At 37.4% G+C, this 22,527-nt stretch overlaps 1 pseudogene; it reads left to right on the top strand.

Moving 5' to 3' along the window:
* Positions 1–245: 245 nt before the first annotated feature.
* LOC136388422 (activator of 90 kDa heat shock protein ATPase homolog 2-like) lies at positions 246–22,070 on the top strand (annotated as a pseudogene).
* Positions 22,071–22,527: the final 457 nt, after the last annotated feature.

Here is a 22,527-nt window from a genome sequence, read left to right as displayed (position 1 = left end):
TTAACTATTTCATAGAAGGCTACAGTAATTCTAAAATATAAGCCAGAAAAAATGTCTAGGATGTCAAGAAATTAAACAGTTTCCATGGGTAGCAGACAATTGCTCTTTTTCTATCAGAGACACATTCTTCTTACTTTTTATTCTTATCTGCAGATTTTGGTGGACAACATACCTATTGCTCAAGGAGCTTTTAAAAAAATTCTCTCTGCTGATTCTGCTGCATCAAGAAGTTAGTAAACATCGGCATGACAGCACTTCTTGGTGACCTTTTCAGCTTGCAAGAGTTACACAAAACATTTTTTAATACATGGTAATATGGTGGGACAGAGGCAGAGCAAATTTCCACAATTTGTTAAATGTAGTCATTACAATTGTAATAAGATCTCGAGATGTCTTGATTCCTGGCATGCAAAAAACTACTAAGCTAGGTCTCTCCCATTATCTGATGTATTTAAATGCCTCTCTTAGACACACATCTCCCCATTCTGCACCACATTTCATATTTGCAACATTGCCAAGCCCAAGCTCTTTCTTCCCATGGGCATAACTTAAATCCATCTAGAAAATGATTTGATATGCAGAATGCAGATCATTTTTAACTGGAAAGAAGAATAAAGCCTTGGAGACAGCACAGAATGTGGTTATAATAGTCCAAGTTAAAAATGACCAGTGCATCAACAAGGGATTTTGCTGCTAGACTAGTGTGGTTATTAATGGACAAATGCTCTTTCCTCAGCAGTGGAACGGCTACTATTCCTTGTGGTTATGGGAAGAGGAAGTGGAAGGAGACAACACTTTACTGGCAGATACATTACTGACCCTGCAAAGGCAGCAAGAATAATGAGCAGAGAAGGTTTTAGAAAGAGTTTTGCCAAGCAGAATAATTGCTGCAGGAAATGCAGGATTTCTTGAATGTGATGGTGACTGGGTTGAATCACCCTCTATGAGAGCAGGATCAATCAACTAAATGCATTGATGAATCAGACCATCCTGGAATGTTGAAATCACTGAGTCAGAAGCAAAGGCATCTTGATTCTTGTCCATTTGTGAGATGTGGATATTTGAGGGAACCAACGTTTCACTTCACTTATGACACATACGGACAGTCACTTGCTATTCATATATCTGGGAAAATACTAAGTTCAGTATTTTTTTTATAATCTAAATATGTTTTGATTTTTTGCTTCAAAAGATATGGCTATCAAAATAATACAGATTGCAGTTTTTAGACTCTTATAACTCTCCAAGATAATGCTTAAAATAAACAAACAAAATGATCAGGATATTGTTTTAATTACAGACTTTAGTACATACATTTGATTAGAAAGGAACAAATGTTAAATGTGTTTTAGGTTTGATATTTGGCTTATTTTACATCTCAAAACTGTTTGCTTACAACAAAATAACTTCCCTATGAAAACCATATCTGAAACTAGAGTCAATCTAATATAATGCATAAAACAGATGAAGGAGAAATAAATAATGGAAGAACATAAATAAATAAAATTAAATGAGAAAGAACGCCTCGTTACTATAGGCTAAATAATGTCTAGAAGTGGCCTGCCTTTGGAACAGATATTCTGTTTAGTGTTTTTCTTGTTTACTCTTTCACTTTGATTTCTGGAGCCCAGAGGACAACTTTTTCTGGGAACAAAAGCGCAATTAAAGGAGTCAGACAGCCTGACCACAGGCCAGGTGGTGGCACAGTGGATAGAGCAACAGACTTGGATGCAAAGGACGCAGGTTCGAAACCCCAAGGTTGCCAGCTTGAACACAGGCTCACCAGCTTGAGTGGAGTCGCTGACTTGAGCGTGGGATCATAGAACATGAACCCATGGTCACACTGCCTTGAGCCAAGAGGTTGTTGGCTTGAAGCCCAAGGACTCTGGTTCAAGAAAGGGGTCACTGGCTCTACTATAGCTCCCACCCCCATCAAAGCACATACGAGAAAGTAATCAATGAACAACTAAGGTACTGCAACAAAGAATTGATGCTTCTCAAACTGACCCTATCTGTCCCTCTTTCTCTCTGTCTCACACACACAAAAAAAATTTAAAAATTAAAAAGAAAAAGAAAATAAGGAGTCAGGCAGCAGGACAAACCAATACTCCTCTCTGCTACTAAGAATTTGAAACATAGGTGGGTAAATCCTGAGGACACCTTTTGCAGAACTATATTCTTGAGGTGCTTAAATTTCTTCTACTCACAATGTATTCATCCACTTGTGATATATTATTAAATTTTAGAGAAGGAATTTATCAAGGCTTTGGGGGCCCTCCCAAAAATAATTTGTTTAGGTCAAACTTCTCCTGGAAATAGTCATAACATTATCAGCAGACATTTGGGCAGTTTTCTTTGTAACGTTCTTAGGAAACTGCTTGCAGGAGAAGGATAATAAGATAATCCTTGAAGTAGCTATAGGAATGGAAAAACAGATGAAGAAACAGGGAAGAAAGAGCAGCAGCAAAGTATCAGAAATGGACTCCCTCTGGATCTCTGCCTTTTCTGCTGTTTGCCCTAGTCTGCAGTACAAAGGGCTTCTGCTCTGGCTGCTCTAAGGTACTATTGGCAGTCAGCTGAGAGCCTTCTCAGAGAATGCCACTGTCATAGCAGTGTTGTTTTTGTATTGAAAAGGCAGAAACCAACATTTCTGGCATTTCCTAAAAAAGGTGGAATGCTCAATCAGAAAAGTTTTTGGAAGTTTGCTCTCTGTCTTGAAACCTGGTGAATGATTTAAGTTTTTTCCAAAATTGCCTCAAATTTAGCTGCTAGGAGGCTGTGCAGATTGTTCCAATTTTTCTTTCAAATTTGCATTTTGTTGGGTGCTCCTCTCAAGTATTTCAATGTAGTTCAGTCATTAGTCACAGCTGGAAGGTTTATTATTTATTTTGACAGTCACTAGCCTATTTTGTCTAACAATGCACGTTACTACTCCATTTGACAGGTGTTACTCTCAAAATCTTTCCGTATCTTTTTCTCCCTTTGAATGAGGCTCCTAGATCTGCTGTCCTGTTTACTTTCCCAAAGGAAGCACAGTATGTTTTCTGGTTGATGAAACCTTTGTTTTGTTGCTGTTCTTTAGTGGCAGATTAAGCAGCCATTGGTCGAAAATATTTTTCTTGATTTAATCTAAATTTTGGTGAATTTTTTTAGCTGAGATTTAATGCGAGATAAAAGAAAACAAAAGAGAGGATTGTGAATGCAATGTAAGCAGAGTCATGAATATAGTGCCATTTCGCCTGACCAGGTGGTGGTACAGTGGCTAGAGCATCAGACTGGGATGTGGAGGACCCAGGTTTGAAATCCCAAGGTCACCAGTTTGAGTGAAGGCTCATCTGGTTTGAGCAAGGCTCACCAGCTTGAGCCCAAGGTTGCTGGCTTGAACAAGGGGTCATTTACTCACTCTGCTGTAGGTCCCCTGGTCAAGGCACATATGAGAAAGAAATCAATGAACAACTAAGATGCCGCAATGAAGAATTGATGCTTCTCATCTCTCTCCCCATCTGTCTGTTCCTATCTGTCCCTCTCTCTGTCTCTCTTTGTCACAAAAAAAAGAAAGAAAATAGTGCCATTTCACCTCAGTATATATGATATGTTGCTAGGTTAGAAAGGTCAAAACAAGCTTTACTTTTAATGGTGTTCGGTTTGAGTAGAACAGCTGCATACTATTCCGTACTTTCACAGAAGAAAATACTGGTGGCTCTGGTGACACCGAGGAGACCACTAGCTCAGATTAGAAGTCGTGTAGGTATTCCTGGAGGAGATGACATTTGAATTAATTTTTAAAGATAAATGGTAATGTAGACAAAACAAGAGTTGGTAGTGAAGGCTTTCTATATTGATGCCATTGGAAGAAGAATGGCGAATTTGATGCTGGATATGTTGCTAAGCACACATGTAAATGTTTGGAAATTATTTTTTCCTTGGTGTTCATGGCCCATCACTGCTGTCCATTTAGTTCTCTAACTTCCTTTTCTGTCAGATGTCACCTCCTCAAGAAGCCTTCTCTGATACTCGAATGTAAACATTCTCTATCATCTCCCTGGATCTCTTTATTTTTTAAGTCTTGTTTTATGTTTCTTAATAGAATGTTTTCTTACCTATCAGGAAGGAAGAGCAAATATTTCTCTAATTACTTATTGCCATCTCTTCTCTTTTAGCAGTACATGCAATGCACTACCCTAACACTTAGTAGGTAAAATGCAATGAGTTCATTAATCGTGATTCTGTGGTTCAGGAATCTGAGCAGGGCCCATCAGAGATGAATTATTTCAGTGTGTTGTGTCATCTGTGTTGTGTCAGCTAGTCTCACTCATTCAGGTGGTGCTGGGCTGGAGGATCAAGCGTGGCCTTGCTCACATGTAGGGTGCCTTAGCACTGGGCTGTTGGCTTGGGCCCTCTCTCCAGATGACCACTTTCTCCAGAAAGACAGCCTGGACTTCTTTACCCGAAGCCTCAGGATAGGGAAAGAATGAAAGCAGCAGCTGCCACATCTCCTGAAGCCTGGGCCCTGAACTAGTGCAGCATCACCTCTACCATATTTTGTGCTCAAATAAATTCTAACCTCAACCCAGACTCAAGAGGAGAAGAAATAGTCTCTGTTTTTCAGCTTGAGTAATTGCGTGGACACACAGGCACAGCAGCAATGATTATATCTCCTTTTTCCCACTATTTGTCACACCTTCTAGAATATGAAGCTGTGTGAAATTATATAGTATATGTGGAATCAAGAATATAGTTGCTTATTTTTTTTCTCACGTCTACATTAGAACACTGTTGAGTACCATATATCTTTGTTTCTGTTATGTGTTTTTTTAACTGAAATCAATCTATTTGTTTTTTAAAATCTTATTTTTATTAATTTTAATGCAGTGACATTGATAAATCAGGGTACATATGTTCCAAGAAAATATCTCCAGATTATCTTGACCTTTGATTTTGCTGCATACCCCTCACTCAAAGTCAAATCATCCTCCGTCACCTTCTATCTGGTTTTCTTTGTGCCCCTACCCTCCCCCAACTCCCTCCCTTTCCTTCCTCGCCCCCTGCCCCCCCCCCCTCCACCCCACTCCCTGTTACTATCACATTCCTGTCCATGTCTCTGAGTACCATTTTTATGTCCCATCTATGCATGGGTTCATATAGTTCTTAATTTTTTCTGATTTACTTATTTCACTCCATATAATGTTATCAAGGTCCATCCATGTTATTGTAAATGATCTGATATCATCATTTCTTATGCCTGAGTAGTATTCCATAGTATATATGTAACAAAGCTTTTTAATCCACTCGTCCTCTGACGGACACTTGGGCTGTTTCCAGATCTTCGCCACTGCGAACAATGCTGCTATAAACATGGGAGTGCATTTCTCCTTCTGGAACCGTTCTATAGTGTCCTTGGGGTATATTCCTAAAAGTGGGATGGCTGGGTCAAAAGGCAGTTTGATTTTTAATTTTTTGAGGAATCTCCATACTGTTTTCCACAGTGGCTGCACCAGTCTGCATTCCCACCAGCAGTGTAAGAGGGTTCCCTTTTCTCCACATCCTCGCCAGCATTTATTCTGTGTTGTTTTGTTGATGAGCGCCATTCTGACTGGTGTGAGGTGATATCTCATTGTGGTTTTAATTTGCATTTCTCTAATGATTAGTGATGTTGAGCATTTTTTCATATGTCTATTGGCCATCTGTATATCCTCTTTGGAGAAGTGTCTATTCATTTCTTTTGCCCATTTTTTGATTGGATTGTTTGTCTTTCTGGTGTTGAGATTTACAAGTTCTTTATAAATTTTGGTTATTAACCCCTTATCAGACGTACTGTCAAATATGTTCTCCCATTGTGTAGTTTGTCTTTTTATTCTGTTCTTATTGTCTTTGGCTGTGCAAAAGCTTTTTGGTTTGATATAGTCCCGTTTGTTTATCCTGTCTTTTATTTCCCTTGCCCATGGAGATAAATCAGCAAATATATCGCTGCGAGATATGTCGGAGAGCTTACTGCCTATGTTTTCTTCTAAGATGCTATGGTTTCACGCCTTACATTTAAGTCTTTTATCCATTTTGAGTTTATTTTTGTGAATGGTGTAAGTTGGTGGTCTAGTTTCATTTTTTTGCAGGTTGCTGTCCAATTTTCCCAACACTATTTGTTGAAGAGGCTGTCTTTACTCCATTGTATTTTCTTAACTCCTTTGTCAAATATCAGTTGTCCATAGAGCTGTGGGTTTATTTCCGGATTCTCCGTTCTGTTCCATTGATATATGTGCCTGTTCTTATGCCAGTACCAGGCTGTTTTGAATACAATGGCCTTGTAGTATAGCTTGATGTCAGGAAGTGTGAAACCTCCCCCTTTATTCTTCTTTTTTAAGATTGCTGAGGTTATTCGTGTTCTCTTTTGGTTCCATATAAATTTTTGAAATATGTGATCTATATCTTTAAAGTATGTCACTGGTATTTTAATTGGTATTGCATTGAATTTATAAATTACTTTGGATAATATAGACATTTTAATGATGTTTATTCTTCCTAACCATGAGCATGGTATATGCTTCCACTTGTTTGTATCTTCCTTGATTTCTTTTATCAATGTTTTATAATTTTCCGAGTACAAGTCTTTAGTCTCCTTGGTTAAATGTACTCCTAGGTACTTTATTTTTTTGGTTGTAATAGTGAAGGGGATTGTTTCCTTAATTTCTCTTTCTGACAGTTCATTGTTGGTGTATAAAAATGCCTCTGATTTCTGAGTATTAATTTTATATCCTGCCACCTTGCTGAATTCATTTATCAGGTCCAGTAGTTTTTTGACTGAGACTTTAGGATTTTCTATATACAATATCATATCATCTGCAAATAATGATAGCTTTACTTCTTCTTTTCCAACTTGAATGCCTTTTATTTCTTCTTCTTGTCTGATTGCTGTGGCTAGGACTTCCAGGACTACGTTGAATAAGAATGGTGAAAGGGGGCACCCCTGCCTTGTTCCTGATCTTAAGGGGATTGCTTTTAATATTTGCCCATTGAGTATGATGTTGGCTGTGGGTTTGTCATAGATGGCTTTTATCATGTTGAGGTATGTTCCCTGTATTCCCACTTTACTGAGAGTTTTGATCATGAATGGGTGCTGGATTTTATCAAATGCTTTTTCTGCATCTATTGAAATTATCATGTGGTTTTTCTCCTTCCTTTTGTTTATGTGATGAATAACATTGATAGATTTGCGAATATTGTACCAGCCTTGCCTCCCAAGAATAAATCCCACTTGATCATGGTGTATGATTTTTTCCATATATTGTTGGATCCGTTTTGCTAATATTTTGTTGAGGATTTTAGCATCTATATTCACCAGGGATATTGGCCTATAATTTTCTTTCTTTGTGTTGTCTTTGCCTGGTTTTGGAATCAGAATTATGCTCGCCTCATAAAAGGAGCTTGGAAGTCTTCCTTCCTCTTGAATTTTTTGAAATAGCTTGAGAAGGATAGGAGTTAGTTCTTCTTTGAATATTTGGTAGAATTCACTTGTGAAGCCATCAGGCCCAGGACTTTTCTTTGTTGGGAGTTTTTTGATAACTGTTTCAATCTCATGTGGTGTAATTGGGCTGTTTAGGTTTTCTGATTCTTCCAGATTGATTTTTTGGAAGACTGTATGTTTCAAGGAATTTGTCCATTTCATCTAGGTTGTCTAGTTTTTTGGCATACAGTTCTTCATAGTATTTTCTTACAATCCTTTGTATTTCTGTTGTGTCAGTTGTTATTTCTCCACTCTCGTTTCTAATTTTATTTATTTGAGTCCTCTCTCTCTTTTTCTTGGTGAGTCTAGTTAAAGGTTCATCTATCTTGTTTATCTTTTCAAAAAACCAGCTCCTAGTTTCATTGATCCTCTGTATTGTTTCGATAGTCTCTATGTCATTTATTTCTGCTCTGATCTTTATTATTTCCTTCTTCTACTACATTTGGGCTTTACTTGCTGTTCTTTTTCTAGTTCTTTTAGATGCAGGGTTAAGTTGTTTATTTGAGCTTTTTCTAGCTTCTTAAAGTGTGCCTGTAGTGCTATGAACTTCCCTCTCAGTACTGCTTTTGCTGTGTCCCATAAATTTTGAGTTGTTGTATGCTCATTATCATTCATTTCTAGGAATTTTTTTATTTCTTCTTTGATCTCATTCTTAATCCATTCGTTATTTAACAACCTGCTATTTAGTTTCCATGTGTTTCAGAATTTTTGAGCTTTTCTGTTGTGATTGATTTCTAGTTTCATGCCGTTGTGATCAGAGAAAGTGTTTGATATGATTTCAATCTTCTTAAATTTGTTGAGACCACTTTTGTGCCCTAACATGTGGTCTATCCTAGAGGATGTACCATGAGCACTTGAAAAGAATGTATATTCTGCTGCTTTAGGGTGGAAGGTTCTGTAGATATCTATTAAATTGAGTTGATCTAGTGTGTCCTTTAAGTCTGCTGTTTCTTTGTTAATTTTCTTTCTTGAGGATCTATCTAGTGATGTTAGTGGGGTATTAAAATCCCCTACTATTATAGTGTTGCTGTTGATCTCACTCTTTATATCCATCAAAGTCTGCTTTATATATTTAGGTGTTCCTATATTAGGTGTGTAGATATTTATAATAGTTATATCTTCCTGTTGGATTGCTCCCTTTATCATTATGTAGTGGACTTCTTTATCTCTTACTATATTCTTTGTTTTAAAGTCCATTTTGTCTGATAATAGTATTGCTACCCCAGCTTTTTTTTCATTTCCATTTGCATTAAATGTTTTTTTTTTTTTTTCTGAAGCTGGAAATGGGGAGAGACAGTCAGACAGACTCCCGCATGCGCCCAACCGGGATCCACCTGGCATGCCCACCATGGGGCGACGCTCTGCCCACCACCAGGAGGCAATGCTCTGCCCCTCTGGGGCATCGCTCTGTTGTGACCAGAGCCACTCTAGCACCTGGGGCAGAGGCCAAGGAGCCATCCCCAGCGCCCGGGCCATCCTTGCTCCAACGGAGCCTTGGCTGCAGGAGGGGAAGAGAGAGACAGAGAGGAAGGAGGGGGTGGGGGTGGAGAAGCAAATGGACGCTTCCCCTAAGTGCCCTGGCCGGGAATCGAACCCAGGTCCCCCGCACGCCAGGCCGATGCTCTACCACTGAGCCAACCGACCAGGGCCTTGCATGAAATATTTTTTTTCATCCTTTTACCTTCAACCTATGTGCATCTTTTGTTTTAAGGTGTGTCTCTTCTTGTAGACAGCATATGTATGGGTCCTGTTTTCTTATCCATGCAGCTACCCTATGTCTTTTGATTGGATCATTTAATCCATTTACATTTAAGGTTATTATTGATATGTAGTTGTTTATTGCCATTTTATTCTTTAAAGCTGTATTCCTCTTTTGCTATATTCTTTTCCCACTTTGATCTGTTTACACCATGCCCCTTAACATTTCCTGCAGCATTGGTTTGGTTTTAATGAATTCCTTAAGTTTTTTTTTTTTGTCTGGGAAACTTTTTATTTCTCCTTCAATTTTAAATGATAGCCTTGCTGGATAAAGTAGTCTTGGTTGTAGGTTCTTGTTCTGCATTACTTTGAATATTTCTTGCCATTCCCTTCTGGCTTCAAGTGTTTCTGTTGAGAAGTCTGATGTCATCCTTATGGGGGCTCCTTTGTAGGTGATAGTCTTTTTTTCTCTCACAGCTTTTAATATTTTCTCTTTATCACTTAGCTTTGGTATTTTAATTATGATGTGTCTTGGTGTAGGTTTCTTTGGGTTTCTTTTTAGTGGAGTTCTCTGTGCTTCTTGAATTTGTGAGAGTTTCTCCTGCATTAATTTAGGGAAGTTTTCAGCTATGATATGATTGAATAAATCCTCTATCCCTTGTTCTTTCTCTTCTTCTTCAGGAACCCCTATGATGTGGATGTTATTTCTTTTTATGTTTTCACAGAGCTCTCTAAGAGTTTCCTCAGACTTTTTGAGTCTCTTTTCTTTCTTCTTCTCTGCTTTCATGCCTTCATTCCAGTTGTCCTCCAACTCACTGATTCAATCCTCAGCTGTATCCATCCTGTTTTTAATTCCTTCCATTGTGGTCTTCATTTCTGTTATTGTATTTGTCATCTCTGACTGATTCTTTTTTAATATTTCAATATCCTTTTTTATACTTGCTATTTCTTTATTTAGGTGTTCATGATGACCATCCATTGTTGTTCTAAGATCCCTAAGCATCCTTACAATCTTTATTTTAAACTCCGAATCTAGAAGTTTGATTATTTCCATATCACTCAGTTCATCTCCTGAAGGTCTCTCTTGTGGTTTCATTCGGATTGCACTTCTTTGTCTTCTCATTGTGTCTGGGTGTTTTCTTTGTAGAGCTGGTTGAGTGTAGGCTTGGTGTTGTCTGCCTCCAGTTTTTACTTGTGTTGTTTCTAGGTCTTTTTGGGTTGGTATAAGCTATTATTTGTAATCCACTTTGGGATTTGGGCCGCTTTGAAATCTTGATTTGTTTGTTTTCTTAACAGGTGATTATCTTGTTTGCTGATCTCAGCAGGGGGCTTATTTGAAACTGTATCCAGGAATGTGGTGGGTGTGACCTGAGGCTCTGAAGTCCTTTTCTGCCAGTTAATCTCTCTGGGGGCGGGTTGCTTTCTCAGCTTCAGTAGGGGGAGGTGTATCTCAGATCTCCATGGAGACCTGAGTTACTGCCCCTCCTCCCCACTTCTTGTTTTCAGCTGTGTCATGTTGTGCTGATTGGAGCTGGAGAGATGTCTGTATCTCTGTGACCTGGAAGTACTTTTGTATTTTGCTTTGTGGAAGGATCAGCCCCTCACCCAGTTATGGCTGCCTCCAGCACTGAATGAGTCAGCTTTTTATGTCATCAACTATATTCCTCTCCTCCTCACCATCCGTCTCTCTCTCTCTCTCTCCTTTCTTTTTGGAAGACAAGCGGGCCCTTTCAACACATCTCATTCCCTGGTCACCAGGCAAGTGGCTGTGAGCAGTATTTAATGCTCTTTTCCTTGGAGTGAGAGCCCAGCCTTACCCCCCCCCCCCCCCCCCCGTTTCTGTAAGCAGGGGAGATTCAGGAGCTCCCTACCAGGTTTGTTTGTTGTGGCTTCTTCTTTGCTCCTTGGTTTTTTAAAGCTGTTCTTGTAGTCCAGATTTGATTTTTCACGCTGATTGTTCATAAATTAGTTTATAATCCAGTTTGGTGGTGTGAGCTGTGAGTCTGTGCATCTGCCTACTCCACTGCCATCTTCAGATCTCCTCAATCTATTTGTTTATTGGACATTTCTTTTTATATGACCCAGTATCATTTCATAAACAACATGTAACAAATAAATCCATGTTTCTCCTCATGCCACTTTTTCTATTAATTCCCCAAATCATTGGAATAGGAGACCATACACATTTAACACTTTTAGAATTTGGAACATACTAAAGTATGTTGATTAACTCACATTAGCATTAGTGAAAAAGTTTAAATACCAATTTGTGGGGCATAAATGTAAATCCAGTGATTTTACTGAAAATGGAGGAAAGTATATTTAATAGTTTTTTGTTATTTTATATTCTATGTTATACTGTGTACTTTATAAAGCAAACTCTATTTAAAAAAAAAAGTATTGAAATACTGAGGTTGCCAGTTCAAAACCCTGAGCTTGCCTGGTCAAGGCACACACACACACACACACAAAAGTAAGAAAATAAGAAGGTTGGTATAGAGGACTACAGAATTTACAAACCAAAGGAAAGTTTTCAATACCTAATGCTAGAAATTGAATCAATTTTGAGAATCATATTCTTTTCAGTGTTACATTAAGATATTTATATCTACATTTAAAATTTTGATTGATTTTTGAGAGAAAGGATAGGTAAGAGAGAGAGAAACATTGATTTGGTGTTCCACTTAATTATGCATTCATTGTTAATGATTCTTATATGTGCTCTGATGGGGGCTCAAACTCACAACTTTGGCATGTTGAGACGATGCTATAACCAACTGAGCTACTCAGCCAGTGCCCTATATCTACTTTGCAAAAGTCTGTAACATTGCAGCGATTACAACTTTAGACAAAAAAATTTTAGAGATTAAATGCTTTTTCTTCTCTCTGTCCAAAATATGATTATTTCAATTACTCCTAGCAATAATTAATTACTAAATGATTCATTAGTCTGTAGCTAGAATTACAGAGCTGACTTCTTTTATTAATTACTATTTTATGTTCTACAGTGCTCAGCAGGGGTTGAGTAATAGCAAATTAATAACTTTTCCCTACCCTCAATACCTTTTTCTAATACCAGCAAAGAATAAAACTCTTAAATTTTTCCCCAACTACATTTCTCCCCCACATTTGATTTGTGTGTGTGTGGTGTGTGTGTGTGTGTGTGTGTGTGTGTGTGTGTGTGTGAGAGAGAGAGAGAGAGAGAGAGAGAGAGAGAGAGAGAGAGATAGGGATAGACAGAAAGGAAGGGAGAGAAATGAGAAGCATCAATTCTTTGTTGCAACAACAATCACTTTCTCATATGTGACTTGACCTGGGGGGGGGGCTCTAGCAGACTGAGTGACCCCTTGCTCAAGCCAGTGACCTTGGGCTCAAGCTGGTGAGCATTGCTCAAACCAGATGAGCCCATGCTCAAGCTGGTGACCTTGGAGTTTCGAACCTGGGGCCTCCATGTTCTAGTCCAACACTCTATCTTCTGTGCCACTGCCTGGTCAGGTCTGAAAGGAACTTTAGAATTACAAGTGTTGCCCTGGCCGGTTGGCTCAGCGGTAGAGCGTCGGCCTAGCGTGCGGAGGACCCGGGTTCGATTCCCGGCCAGGGCACACAGGAGAAGCGCCCATTTGCTTCTTCACCCCTCCGCCGCACTTTCCTCTCTGTCTCTCTCTTCCCCTCCCGCAGCCAAGGCTCCATTGGAGCAAAGATGGCCCGGGCGCTGGGGATGGCTCTGTGGCCTCTGCCCCAGGCGCTAGAGTGGCTCTGGTCGCAATATGGCGACGCCCAGGATGGGCAGAGCATCGCCCCCTGGTGGGCAGAGCGTCGCCCCATGGTGGGCGTGCCGGGTGGATCCCGGTCGGGCGCATGCGGGAGTCTGTCTGACTGTCTCTCCCCGTTTCCAGCTTCAGAAAAATGAAAAAAAAAAAATTACAAGTGTTGATTCATTTTACTATAAGAATAAGCATTATAGAAATATGTTAAACATCTGATCAAGCATTCTTGGTTATTTTTCATTAGGCAACTTATTTTGAAAAAATGACTATATAACTGATTTCAAGTAGATAATGGTTTTCCTATTTCTTGGCTACCTAACATTTTGAACTTCATGTGAATGACATATAAAATGCTGCATTAATGCCCATAGACAGAGAACACTACTAACAAATCCATTAGTTAGATGATATATATACTTTTTAAACTTTGGAATAAGTTTTTTCTCCCTACTTCTAAAGTCTGAAGTCAAAATTAGTTCAACAATTTATTTGAGTCATATGACTTTAGATATACACTGAATTACTAGATATCCATCTTCTCAGCAATAGATCTTCGAATGCTGCAGTGTCTAATTATCAATATGTTGAATTTCCTAGAATTCAGTGAGAGGATATTGTTACCCATTAGGTTATTCCTAGGAGGTGCTGGAAGGTTGGCCTGGGAGAAACATAGCTACCTTCTTCTCCAGAGAGAGAACAAGTCCACTTAAAACAATGGTTGCAAATGAACAATCTACAGACATCAAACTATCTACAAATGGTAAAGCACTGTTTATGTCATTTGGGCATTTTTTTCTACTTCTCATTAGTTTATCCAACATAGTAAAATGAATCCCCTTCATGAAAAACAGCAGTTCTCTCTAGTACAGAATTCCCTTTAATATAATCACATTCCTTGTTTCAGTTAATTATTTTCAACTGCAGTATCCCTTGAAAGTGTTAGATACATGGTTTTTCCCCTATAATTCTCCTTAATGTAAATGAACTCATAATTAGGGTACATTAGTAATATTCTACATACTAAACATTTAGAAGGGTCTGAGACATTATTCTATCTATGTGTCAGTTAGCCTGCCATAGTTTCATGGGGACTAACAGAAGACACAAGACTCCTGAATCAGAAACAGAGGACTTCATTATTCACAGCAACAATCAGCACTTACACTGGTGTCCCACAGGACGATGCTAAGTGTGCCAAGTGGCTGCTCACCGAGTGGTTTATATTACAGGAGTGAAATTCCAACCTTAGGAAAGCAATTTTTTTTACTGTACAATAAAACTGCCTAATTTTTACCCAAAATGGAAACATCATCTTTGTCATACTGAACAATAAACATGAAAGACTTATGGAGAATTGTCTTCTAACAATATGCACACTCAATATAATACTGTCTTGATTTCTGGCAAACATTACTATGAATGGAACACTCTGTCAGCCATATTAATTAATCTGACTGATAGAGATTATGACTAAATATGTTTCATTTGTCTTATATGATGTTTAATTAAAGTTACTATCATCAGGGCTTTGAGCAACAGCATGAGAAAATATTCAGTATTAACATCAACTGTGTCAGATCCAACCAGCTAAGCAAATCTCATAAACCATCTGGCCCTACCTTAGAAATCCTGGTGTACATCTACATCGTTGATCTGGGTAGTTCAATCAACATGATTTATTTCTATAGTTTGTGGTCTTAAAGAAAGATATCTCTATTTTGCCTGTCTATAGTTTACAAGGTAGAAGAATAGGTAGTTTAGACTACTGGAAACAGCTCAAGAGACTGTAAACATAAAATAAGGTTCATCAAGGAGACTATGGTTCTACTGAGTTGAACTATTGTATAACTGGTGCTAGATTGAACAGTTGCGTGATCTGGTGGACACCATCAGATTTCAATTTAAATAACTCATCATCCTCACCATGTGGTGGCGCAGTGGATAGAGCATTGGACTGGGATGCTGAGGACCCAGGTTTGAGACTCTGAGGTCACCAGTTTGAGTGCAGGCTCATCTGGCTTGAACAAAAGCTCATCAGCTTGGACCCAAGGTTACTGGCTTGAGCAAGGGGTTACCCAGTCTGCTGAAGGCCCCCCGTGGCCAAGGCACATATGAGAAAGCAATCAATGAACAACTAAAGTGTCAAAATGAAAAACTGATGATTGATGCTTCTCATCTCTCTCTGTTCCTGTCTGTCTGTCTCTAACTATCCCTTTCTCTGACTCTATCTCTGTCCCTGTATAAAAAAAAAAATAAAAATAAAAAAAATAAAATAAATAACCCATCAGTGAATCAGGCCTAGACATTTAAGGCAATGTCTGTGAATCAAGGACACTATTATGTCAACAGCTTTGTTTTAGTTGGTGAAATAGAGGACAAATATTTTCTCAATGAGGTGGTTACCATTTTTTTCTTTACACAGAGAGAAAAGATGCTATGAGGATCAGGACAACACCATGACTGAATATACCATTTTAGCTTGATAAGTGAGTATTGTTGAATCCTTTCTCTTTAGCCATGGGTAGTCATTGAATCCTGGGCAACTCAACTCCAAATGGTAATATTATGTTGGAAATTCACAAAGCCTTCATGGGTCAGGTATTCAGTTTTGCCTAGTGTCCCATAACAAGGTGATTGTTGCTTTTCAATGGGTGTACCTAGTAACTGTCATGGTGGCAACAAACCCAAAACATTCTACATTCAAAAATGTAGGGTGCTTCCCCTACCAGAGACTCCAATGAGCAAAATGATCAGTAATAGCAACTGATAGCTGAAAGAGATCAGAAGAGAACATACAAAGCTCCTTAGACAACCTCTAATACAGCTTTCGTTTTGGGTCCATTTCAAAGAATGTTTATTTGTGGACTAGCCAACATAATGTTCCAAGTAGAAAATAAGTTTATAGTTGTATTACAAGAAAATAATATAATAACTAAATAATAATACAAAAATAAACTCTGTGTACTCACTACAGTAAGCCTACTTTTGCCTACTCCTATATAAGCAGCAAGATTATCCTTACTGAACCATCTATTTTAGCTTTGGGACCTCCTTGAATTAACTCCTATAGTCACATTGCTTTCTGGTTGAGGTTGTGGGTCATATTCCCTTTGGTTGGTTTGGATCTGACATATACAGTGGTAACTTTTTTTTTTTAAAGGATTTTAGTTAAAATTAGGGCTACTGCTGTCTCATTATTAATATAACAACTCTTAAGTTCTTGGCTGGTTTCAACATAAGGCCTTATGGAGTTTTTCAAGGAGTCATGGTTTATGGAACAGATTTATCCGTATTTATTTGGGTCTATTTTTCCTTCATCTGTTGATCATTTTCATCAGCGTTGCAATGCTCATCCAAGGCAGGAACAGCTTAAATACAAGTTAATGCCTCATTTGTAGATTCTCAACAGAGTTTTTTTTTTTCATGGAGATCTCTGAAAAGGCTGATGCTCCCTCATAATAAAGAAGATCCACTGCAAAAATCCAAGAACATTTATTGCCATCTCTGAACATATCTAAGATTGGTTTGTTAGTCTGCAGAAGGCACTAAACCATAAGACAACCCATCTTTGTAATTTCCTCTTAACAGGCATCATATGCCCCAAGTCAAGCTGTATATCCCTCAAGTCTCATCTTCCAGGTTAACTAACCATAATTCTAATGGTTGCCTAATTTCAGCCTACATCATCATAAATTTCTCCTCCATTCTTTCTTAGCACATCTCTTTTGAATAAAAAGTGAAACAACTCTACCACCAACCGCCAGGACAAATCTTAGCACCAGTTACTGCAAAGCAGCAGAGCTGAAGATGATCACCAGATGGGAGCTTTTGATTTTCCCACATCATAAGAGAATTAACAACATCCAGGGTATCCTTTGGGTAGCTGTCTTTACTCTTATTTCTTATTGCTTGGCTTGAAACCATATCTGAACTTCCTCTTAATTAGAGGGTAGTAAAGAGAAAGATACTTTATTATCCTCTTAACCATACATGAACATCCTTTTACTCCTGTTAATCAGCTCAGATGATCCTAAATTTTTCTCTTGTTGAAGCCTTGTTTCTGTTGGTATCACTTCTCTCAGGAAAATCAGGTTTGACAATTTTACCTGATTAACAAGTTATTCTGCCTCATTTCATGGGTGTTCAGACACTATATAATAAATAAATAAATAATAAATAAATAACCTATTGGGTAATAGACAAAGAACTTTATTATTTTCAATGACTGTAATAGCCAGAGTATGAGTATTTATACTTGTTCATCAAGCTTCAATTCACACAGAGCAGCACACGTTATGGGTCACATGATACAAGAAAGAAAACATGAGTTAGAGAAAGCAAGTCCTTTATGACAGGTAGAAAGCATGCCTATTTTTTACCAAAAGGAAAACATGCTTTTATTATAGTGGACAGCAGCAAAAACAAACAAAAACAATGATAACAACAACAACAACAAAACCAATAAAACTAAACAAAAACCCCCAAAAAGTTGCTCTTTACTCAAAAAGGAGAAAACTATCTGTATCTCCTGAGGTTGTTTGCTACGCTAACATCCTGAAAGTAATAGTCTAGAACAAAGGTTTGTATTTCTGCTCTGAAGGCATGCAGAAACGGGAAAGACCCAATGAGAATTGTCTCCTCACAATGTTACCGTGTAAAAATGTATAATAAAAGCCAGTTCTCTCTGCCTCTGTCTTTGTCCCAGTTTCTGTCTCCATCTCTCTCTGTCTCTCTCTCTCTTTCTCTCTTTCTTTCTCTTTCTCTCAGAGCAAATATTGAAGAGATCTTTTTGAGGTGTCTTACAACATTAAAACTTCACTAAAAATTTTACAATCAAAATACCAGGATGTTCATTGGATGCGAACCTAAGAATTTCTTTAATAGTTGACAGGATAAAAAAAAATCACCCTACCTTTTTTGTAATTTTAAAATGATAAATAGAATGCATTCTAACCATACTGATACAATAGATAAAAAGAATGACTGTAGAGAACAAATGGGAGACTGACATGTGGCAATATTGAAAGTTACAAAATTAGGAGCATTATGTGCAACTACACAGATACAAGTCTGAGGAAATCAGCTAGAATGAGAAATTTCAACAAACATTTGGGAAAAAAACCCAATTTGAGTTTAATTTATACATGAAAAGCAATCTAGTCAGTTAAAGTGGCAGAGGAAGACTGAGGGGATAGCAGTCCCGCTTCACAGAGCAAGATAAAATGTCTGCTTGGGGTACTCCAGACCCTGGAGTTTTAGAGACTCAAGATTTAAGGTTGCTGTAAAAGAATGAATTGTAGTGGTTGACACAGGAAGGATGAATAAGGGTATCAGTTGAGGCCTACTCAATGTTAGAAAAATATGGCAATGTTTTAGAGAAGATGATAGCCAAAACTATATATTGAAGAAGAAAAAAATTCTTCTCAGAATTTTTCAGTGCCAAAGTCATTTAACTCACGTGGACGTAGAGTCTTTTAGACAGCCTGCTATTTCACAGGACATGAAGGTCTTCTCTAGTGAGACGTGACGGACAAGGCCCTCCCAACTCCTGTCTGAAGATACATGCAGCACAAGTTTAGGAAATGCCTATTATTATATTATTTTTATTGTATCATAAATATTCATAGCATCATACCACAGAGAAAAATTGTGCCAAAGGAGAGAGAGAATTCCAGCATCGATGAGATTTTGGAGCACTGTAATATGCAGAGGAACAGAAGTAGAAATGTAATATACTGACTTAATTTTTATTTGAGACTGATGCTCATGGCTATTTAAAGCCAGCCTCATTAGTAGAAGAGCAAAATAAATTATATCCGTATAGTAAGGAAGCACACTACAAATACCAAACTCTGGTTTTGAAAGACATATTAATTGCATAAATATGATGAGAATATAAGAACTACTATCATTTATAATTACACTTTACAGTCAGGTTTTGTTTTCCTTTTTAAAAATACACATATTTATTGTTAAGAGACACTGAATTAGGCCAGCTTAATTATTCTCTCAAGAACAAATGCCTTTGTATGGTCAAGGGTGTGACATAGAGTACACTTCTTTTCTGATGTTTCTACCTGGTTCTGCCTTGAAACTGAGAACTAAAAAAGGCAAATGGAGAAGTTAATATATCAAGACGTAGTCTTCTTAAAATGTATTTTGCATTGCAAGCATAATCCCATAATGAAATACATTTCATTTGTGCTTAGCTATCTCAGAAGCCACCTACTGCCGTTGCCTCAAATCATGCTGCCTGTGCAGTCTATCTTGCAACAAAATCTAAGTTAATTTGTATCTGTATTACAGAAGCAAAACCCATCTGGAAGATAGGCCTGTGGAAAGGCATTTGTGTACATTGTCCTGCACATGAAAAAGCAGATCTGTTTTGAATTGCAACATAGAAATCCAGTTCTATCAGTAGCTTTGTGTAGACTTCAGCACATGGTGAAACTGACTGAATTCTAGGGATGTGGGTTCAGATTTTATTTTGCTTGCAACATTTATAAGGAAACCACTGAGGGAAGTTATATTGTCAAATAATAATATAACAGCTAACATTTATTTAGTCTTTTCTCTGTATCAGGCATAAAATAAACATGTATATGCAGTTTCTTATTTATTTATAACCACAATCCTATAAGGCAGGTACTATTATTTATTATCATACATACATGAGAAAATTCAGATTTAGATGGTTACATACTTTTCTGAACTCTTAAACCTGATAAATAATATTACCAGCACTTGGGTCAAGTCTTCTATGACTGTGGAATGCAAGTGCTTCATCAAGATCTGTGCATGGAAACACCTAAACGCAGTCTAGGATTCTGCAATGAAATAAATCTAAAATTGATTAGAAACCCGAAGATGAGGCATGCAATTTATTAGCTTAATTTGTTAGAATGTACTATTAAAAACATGTTTTCTGTTATATTCTTCCATACTGGAAAGTTATCTTTATTAAGAATCCTGAGTCACAGCCTGAGCAGGCGGTGGCACAGTGGATAGAACATCGGACTGGGATGCGGAGGACCCAGTTCGAGCACAGGCTCATCTGGTTTGAGCAAAGCTCACCAGCTTGGACCCAAGGTCACTGGCTTGAGCAAGGGGTTACTCGGTCTGCTGTGGCCCCACAGTCAAGGCACATATGAGAAAGCAATCAATGAACAACTAAGGTGTCCAAATGGAAAACTAATGATTGATGCTTCTCATCTCTCTCCATTCCTGTCTGTCTGTCCCTATCTATCCCTTTCTCTGACTCTCTCTCTGTTTCAGTAAAAAAAAAATAAAAATAAAAAAGAATCCTGGGTCACAGATGCAAATCCAACTGTCCTGCAAAAACAAGCTGCTGGTTGCAAGTGGGACCTAGCATGATAGAGGGTCATTTAGTAAGAAACATCACCATTTTCAGAATCTCACACTCCATTCATAATTGTATCCATGGAAACTTCAATATCTCAGTTGTATAGCTAAGTATCTCAACAATAATCTTTCCATAAAAATTTTGAATTAATGAAATACCTTAAAAATATTTCAAGTTTATTTAGAGTCCATGTTTAAGCATGTCTTTAAGTACAGAGCAGTCATACTTAGGAATTTAATATATATGAATGAGAAATAATACCTTTTTAGTCTTCCTAAGTTATATACTCAATAAAATCTTTAAATTATTTTTATATTAAATGCATGCCAGTACTGAACAATTATATTGTTTAATTGTGCTCAATTATTTTCTTATGAAAATAAAATGAGCTCTGACTAAATGTGATGTTATAAATTAATCACCACTTGTAAGAAAACTAAAAGACAAAAGTGTTAAAAATAAATATAGCTATGTAATTTGTTAATAGCTATGCAATGTATAAAGATATAATTGTAAAATAAAAATACATAGAATATGTGTGTGGGGCGGTTGAAGAGTAAAAATGTAGAGCTTTAGTATGAATTAAGTTATCAGCTTAATATATATAAACAGTTATAATCATGTTTTATGTAAGTCTCATGATAACCACAAAGCAGAAATCTATATTGTAGAAACACAAAAGATAAAGAGAAGGGAAACTAGGCATACCACTACAGAAAATTATGTAACAAAGGAGGAGAGCAAAAGAAGAAGAAACAAAGAAATTATAAAACCACTAACAACTTGGAGGTAAGACGTCCAACTGTATCAATAATTCCTTTAAATGAAATGGACTAAATTCTCCAAACCAAAGACATATGATGGTGAATCAATATATAAAAAAGTAGCCAACTATATGCTGAGGAGAAGAACTTCAACTTTAAGGACATTCACAAACTAAAAGTGAAGGAATGAAAAAAGATATTCTATGCAAATGAAAACCCAAACAAGACAGGAGTAACTGTAGTTACTCCTAGACTTTGAGACAAAGAAAAAAAAGATGGGGATATACTGAATTGAAGAATCTTATAAAAAAAAGCAGGCACCACCAAAGTAGGCAAACCCTCCTTGAAGATTACCTGAAGGCATTTATGACAGAGTTTACAATGGGGATGATTTTGTCAAGGAGAGCAATGGCAACGCAGAAATTAGCTATTGAAGGGCAACTGACTGACGATGCCTTCCAGGGGCATCTCTCGTGGTGCTGGGCATAAGCATTCCCACTGTGGCACTGCACATGGCAGAACTGTTTGACGCAGCTGCAGGGCATCCTTACTGTGAAAGAGATGATAAAAATTTCTAAATACATAATATAAAAGTGCTATATTACAAGCTGAAAAAGGAAGAACATTCTAAATGCATGACAAGAACATCACCAATCAATGTATAGTTTTTTTTTTTTTAACGAATAAAAAGATTGTCATGACATGGGGAGACAAGAACAGACTGGAAGAGTACCCTGCTTCAGCTATAGTGATTTTTTTTTCCTACTCCAGTGCAAACTAAATTACAGTTGAAGTGTAAAGGAATTCCTGTCTGTGAAGAAGAGAATATAAAATTCTTTAGGCAGATGCAGCATTTTGAAAAAATAAAAGGTTTATTGCAGCTGACCCCCTACATGGTTGAATTAGAAGCTTTTATAAGGAAATTACATTATTTAAGTGAAAAAGTTTCAGGTTTATCTCTCTTCTATTATTCCTTTTAAGAAAAGAACACAAACCTCAATTTATACTGGGTGAAATCCATGAATTTAAAGCATTAGTACAGAACTTAGAGCATTGCTTAAATCTTTATTATGACTAGACTCTGTGTTGTGTTAAAAGCAGCAAGTAAACTAAAATTAGGTGCAGTATTAACCTTACCTCCCATAGGTGGTCCTCTGGGCGTCGATTGAGTCCTTCACCTCAGATAGTTGAAATTTCCTAGTGAGTCTAACGTTTGTCTGAGCATATGCACTTTCAGTTGTAGTTATAGTTTAAAAAAAAATTAGCATGTTATACTATTCCTTTATTAAACAGAACAAAAACGTCAAAACAAAAATATCTTGCTATTTTTTTCCTGTAAAAGGTATTTTTTATCTTTATGTTTTGATAGAGAAGTTCTACCTGACCTCTCCTTAAGTTCACTTGAAAAGAGCAACAACCATCTGTCCAAAGTGTTAC

This window comes from Saccopteryx leptura, chromosome 1 (genome assembly GCF_036850995.1).
Source record: "Saccopteryx leptura isolate mSacLep1 chromosome 1, mSacLep1_pri_phased_curated, whole genome shotgun sequence".
Lineage (NCBI taxonomy): Eukaryota > Metazoa > Chordata > Mammalia > Chiroptera > Emballonuridae > Saccopteryx > Saccopteryx leptura.
This window is presented reverse-complemented; position numbering and strand designations above follow the sequence as displayed.